This window comes from Helianthus annuus, chromosome 1 (genome assembly GCF_002127325.2).
Source record: "Helianthus annuus cultivar XRQ/B chromosome 1, HanXRQr2.0-SUNRISE, whole genome shotgun sequence".
Classification (NCBI taxonomy): Eukaryota; Viridiplantae; Streptophyta; class Magnoliopsida; order Asterales; family Asteraceae; genus Helianthus; species Helianthus annuus.
This window is the reverse complement of record NC_035433.2, coordinates 123,102,228-123,124,816: the sequence shown is the minus strand read 5'-3', so window position 1 is coordinate 123,124,816 and position 22,589 is coordinate 123,102,228. Positions and strand designations below refer to the sequence as shown.

The 22,589-nt window shown below is 32.4% G+C and overlaps 2 long non-coding RNA genes across 2 annotated transcripts; both read right to left on the bottom strand.

Moving 5' to 3' along the window:
* Positions 1 to 2,855: 2,855 nt before the first annotated feature.
* Positions 2,856 to 3,619, bottom strand: LOC118479698. The gene is made up of 3 exons (XR_004860086.1): positions 3,479 to 3,619; positions 3,109 to 3,281; positions 2,856 to 3,016 (listed from the first exon to the last, which is right to left on the bottom strand). It is a non-coding gene; the product is annotated as an uncharacterized LOC118479698 (long non-coding RNA).
* Positions 3,620 to 5,199: 1,580 nt separating this feature from the next.
* Positions 5,200 to 5,903, bottom strand: LOC118479695. Its single transcript, XR_004860084.1, has 3 exons — positions 5,790 to 5,903; positions 5,562 to 5,624; positions 5,200 to 5,390 (listed from the first exon to the last, which is right to left on the bottom strand). It is a non-coding gene; the product is annotated as an uncharacterized LOC118479695 (long non-coding RNA).
* Between the last annotated feature and the right edge of the window lie 16,686 nt (positions 5,904 to 22,589).

The following is a 22,589-nucleotide window of genomic DNA, read 5'->3' as shown; positions in this document are numbered from 1 at the left end:
GTTTCAATTTTCATTTTTGGTGAACAACCATTAAGTGGGTGTTGATGAATATGTGAGTTTGATCTGAATTATGATGAATGCTTGCTAATGTTATCATGTTTAAATTGAATAATGGCTGAATTTTAGTTATGTTGGTGATTTAGGATGAAACCCTATGTGTATGAGTATGAGAAAGATTGTGATGAACATGTGAATGTTAGTAGTTTTAATTATGTTGATACACTAGATGTTATGTAGTAGGTTTTGATAGTAAACATGATGTAGAAATTGTTGATAATGTGATCTTGTATGAATAAGATAATTCATGAGATAAAATTGGGAAGAAACATGCTTAAAATACTAGTACACTGTGCTTAATAAGTTGTATGCACACCAAGTGTTTGATAAAATGCATAGGTGAGATTTTGGAAGAGATTTGATGAAAAAGAATCTGTCCAGAAAGTTACAGCCGAATTTAATCGGCTGTAACCGGGTCAAATCTTGTCAAAAACTGATGTTTATTGAGTTTGTGATGAACTTCCAGGAAAAACCTTTCAAACCCAACTGGAATTGCATTTTTTCGACGAAAAATGAACGTTTTATGAATTTTTCCGTATCGAAGGTTCATGTTGCGTTTTCTGGCAGAATTTGCAGCCCATTACGAATGTCATAACTCAATTTAGGAATTGAGTTATGATCTCAAATTTTTACTGTAGGTAGCTTCAGATGATTCCAAAAATCTCCAACTGGAATTTCGTCAATCGGATAAATGAGGAATTTTAAATGAATTTTTTCGTAAGCTGCAGTCAGAAGTGATGAATCAGATTGCAGCTTAGTAAATGAATTTTTATAATTTTTTGTAGAGTGTTAGACTATAAAAATTTAACACAATAATAATCCCTCCGAAGGGCACGTCACATAAAAATATTGTAATTTTTGCAAGCTCGTAACTACAGTAAACGGACGTCACAAAACAGCCTATTTTCAGTGAATTGAGCTATACATGTTAGTGAATGATTAATTAATGAAAGTAATGTGACTAAGTGGTTATATGTTTATCGGATTGGAAGTGTGTATGATTGACAGTTTACTTTTTAGAAAGTCAACAAGGTATGAATAATAAGGTTAGACTTCCTAACACTATTGTGAGAATAAGGAGATCATGTGAATATCTGCTAGATTATTATATGACGTACATGACGGTAAGTTGAATTGGTTTTGTTATGAATGATGTGATAATGGATCTATGCCATATTATGTTAGCAGTTTCCTACTAGTAATGGTCTATGGCATTACGAATTGTAAATTGTATGTATTGTTATGTAATCATTGGTAATTATGCATGTATGAATGTATTTAATTTAATGTATGGTGGAATGTGTACTATAACACGCGTATGTGGTATATAAAACCATGTGTAGAATTTCCCGATGTATGAATAAAGTAGTTGATAATATGAGTTATAACGTTTGCTAATAATGACATGTAAACGTGGACATGAAAGGATAGGTACATGCCATTTTGGGCGCGAACTCGGGAGGCAACGAGACGAACATATGGAATACGTATCAACTACTTACGGGTCAAGGTAAGTGCTTCTTGCACTTAATAGTTGTATGCAGGAACATAGGTTTATTGTTTGCAGGTTCTTGTACTTGTATACATAGAACATTTTATGGTTTAATGTGGAACTTATATGAGAATATTAAAGTATGAAATGTTAAATTGGAGGTATTCATAGGAGAATCCCATGGACAAGGGAATCATAACCCACGGGTATGGTAAGTATCTATATCATAGATTTGAAACTATTTAATTGGTAAGATGAATTCAAGTCATGGGTAATGACTTGCCTGGTGATTATTATGTTTTTTTTAAAACTAAGGGTAGAATTTTAGATGTGTTGATAACGATCAATCTAATAAAGGGCTGTTGACTTATCAAAAGTCAAATTAGTACGTGGCTTCCAAACCACAATCTTAATAAATGGGATGCTTTGGATTAAATAAATACATATGCACATGATTCCAAGTTGTGTACAAATATCATAACAATGATGTTTATTTAGTAAGTGGATTAGATTACAGTGGTAACTGGTTAAACTATTGTTTTGAATTATTTAACTTGGGGTAAGCAAGTAGATTTGGGTCACTTGATCCACATGAATGAAAAAGATTTGGATTCTGGCTAAGTAAAGCATTAATGAAATCTTTGGATCTATTAGAAATAAATATTAATGGTCTAATAGTTGAATGAGATTTTTATCACAAGTGGCTTAATTGTGAATTCTAGTGGAGGTTGATTCATAAGTTGGAAGCGATAGTTGACTATGAAATTAATGGAGTCGAGTTCGTTGGAAGTTTGTGAAAAATATAGATCATAATCCACCTATTTGAGTTATCTAATATATATTATATATAGAACTCATAACGTGCATGTTGGGTTTCAGGTATAATGGGAACTAGAGGTTCGCGGACTGATGAATGGAACAAGGTTTGGCGACAAATCCGAGATCAGGTCAGCAATGTCGGTTCGTTCGTCCGTCAGGTTATATCGCCGATTTAGACGGGTCATCATGTTTTAGTTGCCTTTTAGGCATTCGGTAGTTTTAAACCGTGTAAGCTTCATGAGTCAGACGTAGTGTCTTGTTTTGTTTATGTTCAAGTTTAGAGTTGTAAAATGGATTGTAAACATGTTTTGTTACCGTAACGGTTATCCGTATTACGAACGGGTCATGCCGAAATTTTATAAAAATTGGCATGAAATATGTATGTGTTTAAATGATGGTAACTATCAAATGAAAATCAAGACACTATAATTGTTTCTAGAAATTGAAGCTAAAATAAAAAAAATGGGCCTACATTCCGCATAGTAAGAATGTTTAGAAAATTTATGGGCGTAATATGGTACCCGAGAATAATATTACAAAAGTGACAATGTGTCGAACACAAATCTAATACAGACCTCAGCCAATGAAAAAACTGATTGTCGTCTTGAATCATGTGCAAACTGTAAAGCTTTGTTAAAAACCTTTTACCTGATTAAAAAAAAATAACAAAACTCCATTAAATAACAAAAATGGACAACTAAAAAAAATATAAAAATTATGTAACTGCCACCAAGTCTTACTCCTTTGTTTCAAAGATAAGTTCTTTAACCACTATAGCATTAGCAACAATTCTTAGTCCAGCCAGGATTACAACACTATATGAAGCTCATTCTATAAATGTCATTAGCTTATCTCGTATATTGTAAGTGGGCGCATCAAATGGATCTTCAACAGTTGTTACCTCTTTCCTAGTCTGTAAAGTAAGTGCGAAAAAAAAACATTTAGATGGAAAATGGTTAAAAAGTGCATTCAAATGAGTGCAAGCAAATGAAGTTATTATATAAACAGGGCTGAAAATAACACTTATTAAAACTAATGATAAATAATTGAAGAGGGACTGCAATGTAAAACAAAGACCCACAAACACTTTCAAATCTCTATAGTACACACCTCTACCATGGCAATACCCTAGGCCATCAATGAGCTGCTAATAATATCTTCTAGGCTCCAAGACCCCTTCTTCTTCCTCTCTTCTGGCTCGTTTCTGACCTACACAACCTCCGTCAACCTAGAGCAAGAAGAGCACTTTAATCCTTGGTGATCCATCAAAAGCGAAACCGAAAAGTTAATCGCATTTATGAATTTATTATTGGATATTGGGAAAAAACTTAACTTAACATGAAATAGAAATAATAAGCGATTCTAAACAGACAATTTTTCAATCTCATTTATGAAATTCCAAACAGAGAACTTTTGAATCCCGTCTATGAATTTATTACTGTTTTTTTTTTTTTCAAAACAAAGGGGGAGGGGGCTAGGAAGCTGGTAACTGTACTTAATATAAGTAAAGTTGGGCGAAATATAGGGTAAAGTGGCAATCTACTTAACACATTAAAAATCCTAGTTGTGGCCAACTTTATAGCATTTACATTAGTAGGTTGGTTGTTCGAAACAAAATGGCAATTCAAATGGTTCAACTTTATCATTAGTCTAGAACCAAGTATGTGCAAGTTTGTCATGGTTAGGCATAGCCTTTAGGAAAATTGGATATATTTATCACAACTGAAAAAATAATCTTAATAGCACCTAAGCATGGCTATTCAAAACAATGATAAGGCTCAGGAGGACCTGAATAGTTAACAGAGAGTGCATACATATCATGGTTACACAAGAACTAGTTGCCATGTAATAGCGAGTTCTATCACATGCCCGTCATGGTCGCATCACCAAGACATACATGCTGATACCTCTCGTATATAAGGTGCATAATATAGCCTTAAAGAAAAGCAAGGGTATTCATCATAGTAAACTAATACAAAGAAAAAGCTACACATATTAGCAGCCAAGCTACTATTTGTGGATTGTTTTAACAATGTTGCGGATTGATCGAGAACGCATCCACAATGGCAACACATTGACCAGTTGCGATGTAACAGACAACCCACTCACATCACCATCATAGTTGTGTTGCCAAGGACCAAATCACAAACATAATTCCACGGATCTCGATTCAGTTTAGGTCCTGGTTCTAAACTTAAAGCAGAACTATATTGAAGTAACTGAAAGACTGGGCCTTCAAAATATTAAATTATGCAAGTTTAGCGGTATATCTAAAATTTCTAATAATTAAATAGGTGATTAAAATGAAACAACCAACTAAAAAGAGGAATCACATCATTACATATTAACATAGTACTAAAGATGAAAATTAAAAATAACCTTAAATAACATGTATGAATATATCCATAACAACAAATACATACTGCCACTTAATAAATAAAGAACATTTAAGAAAATAGTTATGGGACACTCAAATCAATCAAATTAGAAGCATTATTCACTGTTGATTTTGTTGAATCTCCCATTTGCATGTCTAAATTTTGAACTTAATTCAAGATATAACAATTAACAAATTAGAAGCATTATTCACTGTTGATATAACAGCATAATCAAGACCAGCAATTACCTAACAACTACAAAAATCCCCAAATAACAAACCCCAAAACCCTAACACTTTCACCAACTAAAATCCACATAACAAATCAACATTTTCCCGGTCAAAATACATCAACACGCTACAAACGCACAAATTAACAGTGATCAATTAACATAAAAAAGGAAAAACTTACAGTCAATTAGAGTTTCGTTTCGTTCTTTTTTTCAATTTGCGACCTAATTATGATGATTACAATAGTTCAAATATATGATTTCTTAATTTATAAATCAAATAAAGGCTAATGATAAATAAAAGAATATGAGATATTGCATACCTTCAAAAATGGCATGGCTTTTGGAATCAAATACAAAGACATCTCCCATGATCTTGAATAGCAACAAAACATGATGTAAAGCATCGATTATTCTAGTGTTTCAAGAAATAGAATGAGGTGAAGAAAATTAGCGAAACAACATTAAAACCAAAATCCTTACAGATTAATCACCATAACAATCAGAAAATATAACAAAAATAATAAACATAAAACGATTCATCAAGATTTACCAAAAAAATACAATATATGAAGAATCATCATACCTGAATGAAATGAGATCTGGAAACGGGTTTCCCAAGAATAGATTAACCAAAGCAACAACAGATCTGAAGATGAAATGCTCTTAGTTAGGGTTTTTAACTTGAAACGGGTTATTGAATCAGCGAATTTGGCGATGGAAAGGAAAAATTAGTGTTTGGAAGATGAACAAACTTTGAATTTTAAAGAATGATAAAATCATCATGGTTAATCGAAATAATTGTTGATCTAACCTTGATCTGAAGATCTTTGAGGAGCCGAACCTTGATGTTGAAGATAGTTGAGAGCCGATTTAGAGATGGAGAACAGAAACTTATGATGGAAGAATAAAACCCTAGGAGGCGGAGATGTATGAATGAACATTAGAGAAGTCGGGTTATAAGTTTTATATACGGAACGAAAAAATAGAAACTGAATTGACAATATGGATCCCGCGTCGGGTTTCACTCAAGGGAAACAAAGGGATTGAAAAAAGGCGGGAAAATGAGGTTTAGAGGCCCTAGATGGGGGACATGTGTGCTCTAGGTATGGCTTTTATTAAGTTAAGAAGATTATTTATAAAATTTTATTTGAAATAAGCTATATATATTTTTAATATAATGTAAGTAAATATTATAAAATTTAGTTACTTTTTTATATAAAACAATAAACATAATTTACAATCCACAAATTTAAAAAATAGACAATTTTTAAATTAATAAATTATAAAAAAATTATATAATTTTTTTTTATTTTAATAACATTTTATTGATAAGGGACCACTAAAGAAATCCTTAGCTCCATATCTGACACGTATTGTGACCCAACTTGTGAAAAAAATAATTGTTGACGAATGCATCTTCTTATCAAAGATGGCGGGTGCTTGGAAGGTACCTCTAACTGTGATGCTCTAAACCCCACACCACTCTCTTGTTTTTCTCATTTGCAACTTAAGTAAAAAAAGGTCAAGGTCTAACAACAACTACAAGTGGTCCATACAGTATAGGGTCACTAGCGATCGACTACCACTGATTGAAGAAGAAGATGAGCTATGATGCTTCTTTCATGTATTTTCTAAGTAACATGGGGAGTTCTAAACGAAGGCTAATCATTAATCACTCCCAAAGTGGTGAGCTAGGAAGGAAATGAAACCATAGGTTAAGAACTCAATCTCCTAGTCATGCTTATAATTTAGAAAAATTATAATGGATCAGATTGTAAGGATTAATTTAGAAAATACTATAAAGGATCAGTTTGTAAGGATCGGTTGAATTTGGAACTGGTGTCGAATGGGTCAAGCATTTAAATAGATCACGTTAAGTTTTTTATTGCCAATTTCACTCCACAATGTTTTTACGAGGTTAATTTGTTCATAAATTAATTTTTTAGAGTATAAAAAATCTATATCTATACTATATAATAAAAGAAACCACTTTGGGGACACATGTCACTCATTGAATCCATCTATTTTTTAGTCTATTAAAATTAAATAATTATTTAAAATTAAATAATTATTTATAAGATATACGTAGAGATATACTATTTAATATATATAATTATGAGATATACGTAGAGATATAGTATAGATTAAAAACTTATTTAGAAAATATACTATTAATATTAAATTATTATTTTTATAATATATTTCCTTAGATATAGGAATAGGTTACATTATAGTTTTATTATATCATAGAGAGATTTTATTTTAATATTTACGTTTATACTTTTACATCCAAATTTAGGTAACATATTTAAATTGTCTATGACTCTTTATAATCAGTAATATGTTTTAAATATATTTAACTCTTTATAATCAGTAAATGTTTTAAAAATATTTATTTTAAATAAAATATTATATATTTTTTAAATATGTTTTATAAAAATAAGAATATGACTTAAGAAGAGAAAATATAGGAAATCAAAATCTGAAATTAATCAGAACTTACACGAGGTTTTTTAAAGATATAAGTTTTTATTATTTACTATATAAAATTACATTTATTCAACCCGTGTAACACACGGGGTTTTTTAAGATACAACTTTTTTTTATCATTTACTATACAAAATTACATTTATCCAACCCGTGTAATACATGAGGTATTTAAAAATATATTTTTTATTATTTGATATATAAATTCAACCCGTGTAATACACGGGGTTTTTTAAAGATATAACTTTTTTTATAAATTACTATACAAAATTACATTTATACAACCTGTGTAATACATGAGTTTTAAAAATATAACTTTTTTATTATTTGATATATAAAATTAGATTTATTCAACCCGTACAATACACGGGGTTTTTTAAATATATAAATAATTTATTATTTAGTATTTTTTTCATTATTTGATGTATAAAATTATATTTATTCAACATGTACAACAATACAAGGAGTTTTTAAAGATATAACTTTTTTATTTTTTAGTATATAAAATTATATGTATTAAATCCATGTAATAAACAAAGTTTTTAAAGATATATTATTTTATTATTTAGTATATAAATTCATATTTATTCAGCCCGTGTAATACACGGGGTTCTAATCTAGTTATATTACATAAAGAAATTAAGAAAATAAGTTTTTTTTGTTTTCATATGAATCAATTAAGATATTTAATATCCGTCAAATATTCAAATGCTCAAAAATTTGATAAATAATTTTAAATTAGTTCCTAACCTAGATTTGAATCTGAGACCTCTTCTTTCATACACATGTGCCCATTGCCTCAACCATTATTTATTATATATGTGACAAATGAGGTATATCACATATATGTGAGAAGTGAGGTATATCATTCATTGTAAAAACTTGTATGGCAAGTAATTTTGAATACATAATATATTGATGCCTTGCTACGGGATACACTTGTATCATACATAGTTTGAGTGACCCTTCATAACAATCTAACAATCTATGTTAATGAATGATATGATAAGAAACCACTAATTAAATGATTTATTTAATCTTAGATACATCTTAAACGGAAAAGATATTTCGCAAGAGAGGAAATTTTGGTGTGTAAAAAAGATAGAGTTCGAGAAATAATAGACAAGTCTACAAATGACCCCACCTGTCACAAGCCAAGCGATGGAGGGGACCGTCCGTCTATCTTTGTCCGACTGAAAAGGCATAGAGCACGTGTTTACCTGGGGCCCATTAAAAAAATAACTCTAACAATCAAGTTAAGTAGTAAAAAATATGTTTATTAATTTAAGCCTAATGGCTATATTGGTTTAACATTTAACTTCTTTCTTTACATACAATCACAAAATTTCATATTCTATCACACCAACTTCTCAAATTCTTTCTAAACCTTTCAAAACTCTCTTTACAAATCATATTTAACCGAGGCTATGGACCTAAACCAACAATCATTAAACGAGGGCAACCCGAACCCAACCTAAATCATGTTTTCAAACTTTGGGGTATCCACCATTTTAAGGATACCTTAATCAATCATTTTCAAATATGAGCTTCTCGCAAATCCAAAATTATGGATACTTCGATTTTCAAAATCTCGCATTCACTCAATCCATCAATCCCAATTCCAAAAATCTCAATTTTATGCATTCTCCACAACTGGTACATCCCCAACATAACCAAGAAGCATAAGTGTTGATAAATTTTCTTCCTCATAGCTCAAAAGTGCTAGAATAATGGATGGCAAAGCAAGTGTAACATTAATGAAAGAACATGTGAAGAGACAAAAGTGGTGGTAACAGACAAGGTGCTACCTGTGAAAGCGTTAATTCATGTATCTATGGATCCAAAAATCAGTAACTTTCAAAGGAATGAAGCGTTTTGGAAGCGAGTGATAGAATATTTCGCGAAAGGTAACCATTTCGGGGACAGAAAATTTGATCACAACTAAAAATCACATTGGCGTATGATCATTCCTAAGGTGAATAAACTCAACGAAGCCTCTTTACGTGTAAACCGCTCTATTAAAGCGGTTGGTCTGATGACCAACTATGACACGTTGTGAAAAACTGTTAAAATATGTCATATATATATATATATATATATATATATATATATATATATATATATATCAATTCAATATTCTATATAAATGTTTTTATATAAGAGTGTTATAAAAGTATTGTTTTAATCCATGTTTTTATCTTGCATGTTTGGGCTTTATCTGGTTAATGGGCTCAAGAAGTTCAAGTGAGGCTGATGGGCTTAGGAGTTGGGCTTGTAGCCGTTGATGAGAAGCCAGAGAGTCTAAGTCTTCATATAGGGATCAGAGAGATATTTTTTCATTTATTCACAATCTCTTTCTCTGACTACACTTTACTCATTCTCTCTCTAGAATCTTTTGTGATCTAGGGTTTCTGCAAACCTTGTGAGTTCGTGTGTGAGATTGATCTTTCTGATTAATCTTTTAGTGCAGATCATCACGTTGATAACATGCGTAGGTTGAGAGTTGTGTTTGATTCTTATCTACAATCTATGTAGATTGTTTCTTGTATTTTGTTAGTGAAATCTGTGCCGACTGGTTTATTAATAAAGTGTTTTTTATTCTTCTTGACACGTTTTTGACAAAAACAGGAGAAGTGAATGGTACTAACGAATGTATATAGTACATAAGCACCCAAAAGATCAAACACATCAACTATGCCACATTCTTTTCTGACTGGCTTACTACTCCATTCGACCTCAACGACGATAATACTTTGTCAATTGCGGATTATGGGATCCATGTTAACTATGACGTTCAACCACGCCCAATGGGGAGGTATAAAGCTAAGAATAAGGGGAAAGTGAAGGCAAAGGGGAATCATCTTTTAACAAAATCAAATCGCACTCGTTGTGGAATTAACTAAATCATTGTGACGTAAAACAAAGGCGAACAACACTGTCGAAGATCAAATGAGATCTTTAATTAAGTAAACCGGAAGAAAAGTAATCTTGTCCATGGATACAACCCATATGGATGCCACCACACAAGAAAAACATGATACATCGTGTTCTAAACTTAGAGAAAAATATAATAGGAAGGGTTGAGTTTAGAAAATTTTGTTATAAATAAATATTATTATGGTTATCAACTTCATATATAGATGTATCTTGTTTACCAAGTTTCCCTCTCCTATATATATTCCTTGTTTTTATTGTAAAGACACACCATGAATAATATAAAGATCTTTCTCCCTACATCTCTTTCTCATATTGTTTAGCTATTAGGTTTGTTGTTTCACAAGACGTATCAGCACGACTTGCTTTTGGAGTCAGATCACAGGTAAGTCCTTGTTAACTTATCGTTGTTCCTTGTTCTCTCAAACATAAACTATGTTGTAATTCATATAATTTTAGGTTGCATTAGAGATCATGTGTTTTTCCCTTAAATTTCCTAAAATTATTATAAGTTACACAAAAGTTAGTTTAAATGGAGACTCGTATTGATTATTCGAATACAATTATAAATTATAGATTGTTAATTAAATCGAATTGTGATTTTTTTTATCATACATTTAACAGTTTTTTTGTTAAAGTGATTTTGCTTATATATTCCATAGATATCTTATGGGAATATAGCATTATTTTAAAGTCTTACATTATTCATAATAGATTTTGCTTGCATCATTAAATTAATTATGCTTAAAGTGATTTTGCTTATATATTCCATAGATATCTTTATGAATATTTTCTCTTTTCTAAATCATGTACTATTTATATAAATGGTAAAATATAAAATTACGTAAAAAGTTTTATTTGAATTCATTGAATTTAATTTGTTATTTATTGATCTCGTATTTACTATTGGTAATAATATATTGGTAGTTTGGATGACTCGCTGAATTCTTTCATTGATATCATCCAAAAGAAAGAAAAGAAAAATGCATCGTAGATATCACCATTAAAGGGTTTGAATTTTTTTTCTAACATCACAAAATAAACTTTTGGATTGAACTTAAAGCATCAAATCAATGAGATTTTGTTTGGCTTTTGTCAAGTAATGTATTCTGAGTTTTTGACGGAAAACATCAAAACAATTATAAACAAGAAACGCAATGCGTTCGGAAAAATTGGGTTGTAAAACTTCACATTCTCTTGTTGATTATCTTTTTTCATAGATCTTTTATATAATAAATCTTAACTCTGGCTATTGTATTTGCTTATGGTAAAGATTCGGATTTTAGAATGTCTTAGATTTGTTTATAAAAAATATATTAATTGATTAGAAGTAGAATTACAGACTATTAATAATTAAGTCACTCTAGCTTTTGAATAGAAATGAGTATAATTAATCAAATCTTTATTCTTATAAACTCGTATTATATTATAAAGTTTTTTTATTATAATAGATTATATGAGAATAAAGTTGTTACATACATGACTAATAAGCTAGTAAATGATATTACAAATTAAGATTTGATTTGTTAGTATTTTAGTGGATATTATCTTTTCTTTGAAAATTTGTGACTTACATCTATCCTCTCCTAGAATTATTTTCACTCCGTATTAATAGATGTCCATTTATTTGATGATAAATGCTTTTAATATGGATGCATTATATGAGAATTGAATATATGAAATATTTGTTTGGCAAAACATATGTTTCTAAATTAATTTAGCACCTTAGGATACCTTTATAACAGCTGGAACAATAAAATATATCATTATAAACTAAAATGTCATGAGAAGTTGAACGAGAGATATTTGTTTATGATTTAAATTAATGGACAAATTTTAATATGTATGATATACTTTTGATTGGTTATCCAATAATAGAAGATTAATACATGAATTATATATTTGATTGTTATTGACGAAAGAACATATTTTATAAAGTTTTAATAAACTTGATTTATATGATGACATGTTATTATATTGGGTTTTGTATAATTTGAGTTTATATGATACATTGTATTTTATATGCTATTATATATATATATATATATTGTGTTGAATACATATAATAAAAACCAAAGTTGGTTATTATATTATCACTCTCATAAAAGGATATAAATATGTTTAGATACTAAACCCAAAGTCTTATACTCCTCATATCTCATTATCAAGTTATAAAAGGTCATATGATTTTAGACCGATAAAATTATATAACTCATATATGTAATTACTTCTTAATGGATGTTATGTGTAGAGAAGACTATTTATGTGCAAAAACTCGATAAAAATTTTCCATATATCACATGTGAGATATGCTCATGAAGTAGCAATATCATTGTTAGAGTTATGAAAAGTTTGAAATGATTTTATACTCGTGTGACCGAGTAAAGAATGAAAAGCTATAAGGCTTGTTCTGGTTCTACTCCATTCCCTAAATTGAATGTAACTATATAAGGATCATTGAAAATATCGTGATCATGGACATAATTGAGAAATTTGTAATTACGATCATAATAATAATGAGCTCGGTCATCAAAAATGCTATGATAGCCAAGTTGATAATAAGATTGACCATATTAGAATGTTATGATAGCCAAGTTAATAATGAGATCAACTATCAAAATTATAATAATGGTCATAATAAGACTAACCACTTGAAATGGTAAATTATGGGAGTAATTATATGAAGATAATATTCGGAGAGGATGCAAATTGACGTGACAGTTTGAAATGATAGTTAATTGTTATATCGTATCTTACGTTTTGTATTACATATGTGCAAGTGATACATATATGATCATAAACCACAAGTTTATGGATCATAATTATTTACTTTATTGGCATGACCTGTTCGACCACACCGAATCAATGATGATGTGAAACATAATGAAGAACTTGAAGATTCTTCTAGCTGATAGCATGTATTGTTTGCTCTTAAGGAAAATTATGTATTTGCTAATTAAGGGTGTGTATCCCTAAATATTCTGGAAGTGATTAAGGGATATGCATATCTCAACATGATACCATTTAGTGTTTTAAATCGATGCATCGTCTAAATGGTTATCAAATTCACAACTTGATGTTTGTGTAATTTATGGCTTAGCTAATAAGATAGCTAACACAATATTCTAGATTGCATGTATTTATTAGTAGTGACGACAAGTTTATTTCCCTAGATATTAATGATCGGCGGAATAAGTGTTGAACTTCCTGTAGATTATGTTCATACACAAATTGCTTTTGTTAAGACGATCATTGAATGTCTACGATTGATAACAAAGCCAATAATCATGAGAGCAAGTTCATGTTTATATATGAATGCATGTAATTTTACATGCAATAACATTAATTCACATCAAGCCAACATGTTGTAATAGTTTCTCCCCATTATAGTTGGTTTTTGGTCAGGAACCAAAGATGTCCCTTCTAAGATTTTGATTGTGCGGTATATTACTGATCCACCACTAGGACAAAGATGGGACCTTAAAAGGTGTTTGGGAATATATGGTAACGAATAGAGCCTTTCACGAGATATTTATTTACGGCTCAATTAATTGATATCCATCTCAATGGATTAACATTCCCAATATTAGGGGGAGATAAAAAGCAGTTGGAAAAGAAATGAGTTGGTATGAATTATCATTGATCCTCAAAACTAAAAGTGTGAACTAGAAGTTCAAAGGATAACTCAATTACAAAGTTTAGCGAATCTATTACCAGACGCATTCACTGACCTTAAAAAGGTGACTATGTCACATATACCAACTGCTAATGCTCCAATTAAGATGAGTGTCCTAGAAGGACAACCACATGTTTGTAATGAGTCTATTGCACGCCTGAAGCATGATAGACTAGTTGGTTCCAATAATAAAATTCCTCGAAAATTGGAGCAAGTAATTAAGATGGTCAAGTCGAGGTTATAGTAATAAGATCTCCTGAAGAGATAGTAGACATGATGGTTCAAGAAGAACCTCAGGTACCTGAAATTAAAGAGATCTCGTTAATTTATATCATGTCTAAATATATATATATGGAATCAAATTGAAATCGACGTCGTTATATTTTTGTATATAAAATAGCGCTTGAAATAATAAAATGATGAGGATCAAAATTTAAGATCTGCCTATGAGAAATGATTGGCCAAAAGCGAAAAGACGTGAATAAGGCAGAGTTGAATTCTCTAATGAAATGGAAAGTTTTCGAACCAACAATCCATGCAACTGAAGTTGTAAATCATGTTGGAAACAAACAGGTCTTTTATGCGAATTATGAATTGAAAATCAAATCAAGTAATATAAGGCAAAATTGGTGGCACAAGAATTTTCACAAAGACCTATGATTGATTATGAGGAGAAATATTCTCCAGTGGTGGATGCATTAACTTTCCAATATCTTATTAATCTGGTAACATAAAGAGAGAATTGATATGCGTCTTATTGTAACACCTCGTAAAATCACGTCTAATGAAGTATTGACACGTGTAGTAAACCCTAATGAAGTCAAACATTGAATTTAAGGGACTAATTCTTCGAAAAATCAAAAATTTTGATTATGAAAGAACTGGAGGTGTTAGCATACCTAAAATAAGTTTCTAAAAAAACCCTCTTACGATGTTTATATTCACAAATGTGCCACTTGATGATTAAGTGTAGCCGTTTGCGTAATTAATTGAAAGTTTGCGCAATAAAGGGTTAAAAGCGTCAACATGTTAATTCTTACCTCTGAGTGACCTTTTAACAAACCGGGAGCTTCATAATATTTAATTATACTCTCGGGAATGCCAAATAATGGCCGTCTAAGGTTTTTATGCCTATATGTAAAGTTACGCGCAACTTTGCAAGTTAGAGGGACTAAAAGTGTCAATATGTTTAATTATACCTCTGAATGACCTTTTGGCAAACCCAAAGCATCGTGATGAGATGCGCAAGTTTGCGCAATAGAGGGGCCTAAAGCGTCAACTTTTGAATCTACGCCATTCAGGGACCATTTAAGCAAACGGGAGCGTAGTAATATTTAATTATATGCTTGGGAATGATTAATATGGCCATGTAAGGCTTAGATATCATTAAACGGCATTTCGCGCTACTTTACGCAATTAAGGGACTAATTGCGTCAAACTGCAAAAGTATGTCGATTTGTATAGAATCGGACCTTCCGAAATATGACCATAAGTTAAACATACCCTATTTATCCTTTATATAGCTTAGATATAGGCTTATAGGTGTTTGGTGCGCAAAAATAAACTTTTATGTCATGCAGGGACTAAAAGTGTCAAAAAGTGCACAAGTTTGCATTTTCGCGCATATCTTACAATCTGGATATACCCGGACACCCAAAAATTTATGTAAGCACAAAAATATTTTATTTTAGTGTGTGGCATGATAAAATCCCATTCGTCGCGTAATTTGGTTCGTTTTTCGCGTCCGTCCGTGTTTCGTCGTAATTAACCGAACAACGTGACCGTACGTCCAAACGAACCGACATCCGACATGTTTTTGGGCATGTTTCATGTTTCCCATGTTTATGCATCATTGTAGAGCCTTAAAAATGGTTTAACGGGCCTTAGATGTGTCAGAAATGACAATTATCAACTGCAGGGACCAAAACTGACATTTCTGTCAAAATTGGCTTAGGGGTGGGGCGTAAGACTTAGCCCATTTCTTACACCGGGCGCGAGAGCCCATCAGACCTGCAAAACAGCTAATTTCAAACCAACAGCTGGGTTTTTGGGTTTGCAAATGGTTTTTAACAAGTCTATGGGTTATTTTGGGGCACCCATGGTATTCTAAAACCATGGGCACACATGTAAGGCTCAGATCGAAGCTCGTTTTTCGATGAACGATCCTAACGGTAGCCTGAAAACTATATAAACCCCATGATTTTTCAATTGCAACTCACACATGATCTGAATATTCTCTAAGTTGAAGCTCAAAGCTTCATACCTGAGAATTTATAGATCCTACCTCCTTGCTTGGACCCTTTGTAAGTGTCCCTTCGTGCTTAGTTAATATTAATTAGCGTTTAAACCGAAAAGTCAAGCATTGCGATAAACGCTTTGACTTTTAAACGGTTGAGCCATGGTTCGCAACGAACATGGCTACGTGACCGTAGTTAGGTAGGTGTTTAACCCTCAAAAGGGCACCTCCTAATTACCACGTTTACTTAGTTTAATTGTCGGGTCAAATAAAAGTCAAACATGTTAGTTTTAAATAAAATACATAGCTATTAATATAAAAGTCATAAAATCAGTTTTCTCACTTTAATAACTTGGTAAATATTAGTTGAACATGCCTAAGCATGATTCAACCCAACAGTTCTAAGTGTAGGCTCGGTTCGAAACCGAAAGTCGCAAAAGTTGACTTTTGCTTTGACTTTCAGTTCTGACCCGATTTAGCTTAGTTTAGATATGCCTTAGGATTCCTTTAGGACCATATATAAGTTAGTATAACCCTCCAAGGTTATACAACTTGGTTCCATAGAAATCCTAGTTCATGCGTGTTTCCGTTATATGCCTAAATGTTGACCGTTATGCCCTTTTGACCCTAAAACGAGAATTCTGAAAATATGAGAGAACAATAATCTTTATTACTGAGTTATAAACTTATCCCTAAAATTTGACATCAGTTTGAGGTCTAGATTAGGAGTTATGCTCAATAGCGTAATTAGAAAGCTTTTTGTTAATTAAACGGCATGATTTGCATATAGCCTATCTAAACCCAATTTTTGATACCAAACTTTATACCTACTGGTATAAAATAATATTTTGGGATTTTTGGAGATTTTTATTTATATTTAGGTTGAGCATAACATAGGGTTCTAAGCTTGATTCGGTAGTTGTCGGTTTTGCCCTTTTGGGCTATAAAATGAGTTTTACAAATCCTTTTGATGCCAAACCTTTTTCTACTGATCTAATATGATAAATAAAATATTTTGAGCCTTCTGGAATAATAAAAACATCAGCTTTCCTTTGAAAACCCGAAAATGGCTCCAAATTGCCTTTTTAAGCGTTTTTAACGCATAGTATGTATCAAAACTATTTTAAACATATAAGGGTTGACGCCTACTGATATATTCAGTAAATTTTTATATTTTAATAGTAGGGAAAAGTTTTAAACTCAGGTTTGTTGGACCGTGTTCCGACCCTAAACAGTCAGTTGAGAACGTTCATCTTCACATACAAAGGCGGAATCAATGCACATGAAGTTACACAACTTTTCCTTTTCAATTCCTTCTCTTTTATTTCTTTCTGATTCAATTTTGACAGAGTTTGGTTACACAAGCAATGACAAGGTTCCACTCCAACGTACATGAATGAATGCTATGGTTTCGCTTATGACTGCTATTTATGGTCCCTATGGTTTCACTTATATGACCTGACTAATAAGCGAAACCCCCTAAAACCAAATGAGCGAAACCTTAAGTGACACAAAAGCGAAACCTCCTATACAAGTGTTCATATGAGCGAAACCTCAACATAAAATCCTAATACTGACTTTCAAGCTCCTATGTTGACCTATCTTGACCTAAGACTTAATACAGACGAAGTCAACAGACATTTCATGCATCAACAAGGTTTTCATTTTTGACCTTTTAAGCCTATGTGAAATTACCAAAATGCCCCTACGGTGCATAGTATGGTTATAATTAATAAATTTCACATATATATGATACCCTACTGTTATAACTTATTAAATTAAGTATATTTACTGATTAAATCAGACCTGTAACTCAGAATAATATTTAATCTCTTTTATAACCTTTAAAATGACCAAAATACCCCTACGGGGCATAAATTGGTCCTTAATTCGTTTTGGGCATAATGGAAGGTCTCCTACTGATATCACAACATATTTAGGGCATATTAACTTAGGAAACCTGTTCATGACTCATTTGGTTACCCGTTACGCACTTTTCGCGTTCGGATCGGCTTATGTAACTAGTTTACATAAATTAGCCGAAACGGGTCAAACCTTATCACTTTTATCTCAAAATCCAGAATGTGTTTAGTTTATCCATATTAAACAAGTATTCAAACTTGTTGGGACTAAACCACATTCTAATCCGGTCTTCGCATAATCATGCGTTTTGAACCGTATCTTCCTTTAAAACTAACCGGTCTAAGCATAGGCTTAATTAAGACCCATTAGGAATCTAATAGGTTATTAAAAACCTTCGTTCCAGATTAAGAGCCCCAGTAGAAGTACTTGTGCTTGTTGATTAGGATATACGGCTGAGAATAAATTGCATTTTAAGCTCAGGTTAATACTCTTAACTTATTTTCCCTATACGGGCTTGGGTTACGGTATTATAATAATACCGCTTGGTCGGGTATTGAATGTTTAATCGTATTGTGATTAAATTATAGATGTAACCTGCTTTAATCTGTATTGTTTAAAATAAAAGCCTTTAGGGGTTAGTGACCATGTCCCGGATATCCTTGGCATCATTATATTATAAAATGGCCACGTCTTATGCACGGGGTGTAGGCGTACACCTGACAGTTGCATAAGGGAAACGGTATCTCACTCTCTTGTGGGCCTATACTTGGGGCGTGTCTGTTAATCTTGACTCGGTTTCTACATCGGGCCCTAAATGTATAACAAACATGTAAATCTGTATACGAGATTCTTTTTATATAATTGTCCCAAGTTATAAAAGTTTTGTGCCATGTGCATTCAAATCAATTTTCTAAAACATTTTCAAAATGAGTCCGTTAAGTTGTATTTACCAGTGTAAACTGACGTATTTTCCCAAAAAGTTTAAGTGACAGGTACTATACGTAATTGGCTGAGAGCTCAGGGCGTCAATAGGGAATCTCGCAAGTTCTAGATGCCTAAAGTCTGTTGAACAATGTTATCTTTCTGTTTTAAGATCCGCCTGTGGATCCAACTTACATTCCGTTGTAATAATTGATATTACTTTTGAATCGGATTGTAATATATTTATCTTTTGCTTCCGCTGTGCATTTAAATTGTGTTGTTTGACTATGATGATATCAACTACGTCACTATACCCTCACCGGGCCCACCGGTGACACTTGGAAAATAGGGGTGTGACAGGTTGGTATCAGAGCCAACACTGAGTGAATTAAACACTAGCCTTTTGTGTTTAATCTCAGTTACACAGTTGCACATTCTTGAGTCTAGACAAAGAACTTAGGACTACTCCTGATTCGTTTTTTGTCATTCATTTGTTCTTTTGTTATTTTCAGATTAGCCCTTGCATGGGCAAGTCATTTCTATTAGAAGTCCTGTTTAGGGCAACCATGTACTTGTTTAAATTTAAGGGAACAGTTGGATTTAAAATAACATTCCCATTATAAGATCTACCATTATAATAAAATGGCAAAATCTAAAAAGGACAAGACCTAGCTCAAGTGTCGTTCTAAGACAGGGCCAAGATGGTAGTTCCTCATTCAGATTCAGATCCTTGTTGACATCTCAATTAGGATTGTTCTGCGTTTAAATATTAAAAAAGAATCTTAAAGGTAAAACCTAGCCTAAATGTCATTGCAGACATGGCCAAGATGGTACAACCTATCCAAAAGATTCAAAACCTTGATAACATCTGAAAGCATATTAACATGCTTGACAAAATGTGATTCGATAAAATCACACAAGTCATTCTTAAATGGGTTATTCTGAATTCCCTTATTTATATAATCATCCCTAAAATGATGAAATGCCTATGGGCCATACCTATTGTCCTAAGGGACAAAAGACAGTTGTAGTCTTTGACACTCTGTCAAGAAAAGGTAATGAAATATGTTCAAACCTGAATGCCTCGATTCTCCGAAATCGTGGCTTATAAATATAAAAACGGTCTCTGTGACCTGGCCTTTTGCGCCACTTTAATATCCTTAATGTTTTATAACTAGGATAAACTATAATGAAAATACTAATTAAATATAACTAATGACGTGTCCGCGACTACACATATTTTTACAATGAAATTATACACGATTTGGTTTTAAATTTATAAAAGTGATTATTACTTTTACATCAAAACACACACGAAAGAGGCAAGTGTACCCCGTCATATATGTAATAAAGTATCGGTAAGAACCAAGTATCGATCCACGGAAATGGGCGGAGAAATAATACTAGACCTTTGTCACTAAGCTACCTGTAAAAACATAAGTTGATTGATTTTACTAAACTAAGGTAAGCATAAATACATACTTATAAAACATAGTAGATTTCAAATACTAAAATAGATAAATAGCCTTGCTTAATATACAACCAAAGCATGTCAACTAAGTCAGTTTTGGCACTAGAAGCATTCGACCAATTTTCCATTTTAAGACAATTAGTATCCCTTTCGTGAATCCTAACATGATAATCATTCGGAAAGTTAAAACAATTAACACACTTTAACCACCTAAAATTGTTCTTTAACGTGCAATTGATTAATGTCTATGAAAATCTCCTAAAAATAAGTTAGTCATCCGTTAGGAGTTTTCTAACCGCACTTAATCAAGGAAAGCGACACCGATAAACACAATGCAACCACCGAGACAAGCTTAAACTAGATTAAATCACAACCAAGTACATTTTACAAATCTTGCACATAAATTCACCAAGATAGCAATTTTGGCCGAAACTACTAACTAAGCTAACAAATCATGGCAAGAATTCATAACAACACCATCTAACCCGTTAGAGTCCTTCCGTGAGGGCAAGCTTTCTTGATTAACAATAATTACATTTTATTAAACCACTAACCATTTCTAGTATCATGATGCCCACATTTTAACCAAGTTAAACTAGTTAACCAAATTAAAAGTTTACTAATACATGATTAATTAAGCTTCATTTTTCAACTATCTTAACTAACCAAGTACCAATCATCCAACACAATTACTTATAATCAAGAAATCAATATCAATAACAAGGTTGCAAACTAATCATCAAAGATAATCATATAAAATGCTTCAAAATGTCATTACAAACAAGGATTAACATACTAATAGCTATAATCAAGCAAACAATGAGAATCCGGATAGTAACCGAGCTAAACGAGGCAATGTGGCTTGAATCCGGGTGAAAGCTGTCGTCTCCGGAGCCTGAAAATTGCCTGTGAAGCTCTCCAAAATTCCAGAGTTACGAACAGAATGCTTCTGTTTGCTTTTTATATTTTTTTTGCTGTCGCACGGTCGTGCACCGATCGCACGACCGTTCACTTTATGCATTATTGGAGTTACTGTTCATGACATCAGCAGAGTTGACTGGTCTTTGGTCTCGCACGGCCGTTCTTCACTTCTTCAGATGGCACGACCGTGCGATTCCGGGATCTTGTTGCACGGACTGAAGCACTGGTCGTTCATCACCGGGAATTAGTTGATCATCGGATCCGCACGGGGTGCAAGGTATGGCACGACCGTGCATCACCGGGATTGTCTTGAACGCCTTGTTGCACTGGTCGTTCATCACCGGCTGATCTTGGTTTGTCGGAGATGCACGGTCGTTCCTCAGACCGCACGACCGTTCCACTTGCCCAGGTCAGTTTTCTAACAGAATGTCCGCAGCTTTGTCGTTTTGTCCGGAAAGTCCTCGTTTTCACTATCATCTTGTCTGGTATGCTGTTTTAGGCCTGTAAACAAAAGTATACATAATTAAGTATCCGAATGACGGTTTTACGGCCGAAAACGCATAAAATGGGGATAAAATGGGGGACTAAAATATGTGTAAATTAGCGAATATCAAATCTCCCCACACTTGAACCTTGCTTGTCCTCAAGCAAGCTAAACTAAAATGCAATAAAAGATAGAATCAAACAAGAACGATAATTTACACACTATTTTATTGAAAACAACTATAAACGGCTAGCCGGTTTTTCGAAAGACAACATCAAAAGACTCAAATCCAACAAGCATATGCAATTATATAGCGACAACCAAAAAGCCGTGACTTCACATTTAATTGACTCAACATGTTAATCTTCACACAACTCACAATGTTCACACACACTCGGTTTTATTTATGAACCATACATAAAATGTGTACGTGCAAACACTCAATGCCTCGTCAATGAAATGTGCAATATCATAAGCTTGTCATAAGATCTCGTCTCCACCAACTAACATGCGAAAAAGTGTAAATCAAGAGATCTTTACGGGTTGTAACGTTAGGCTTGGGCGAAGGGTATGGAAATGGATATTTAAAGTGGCGAAAATGGTTAAAACTCGGTTTTA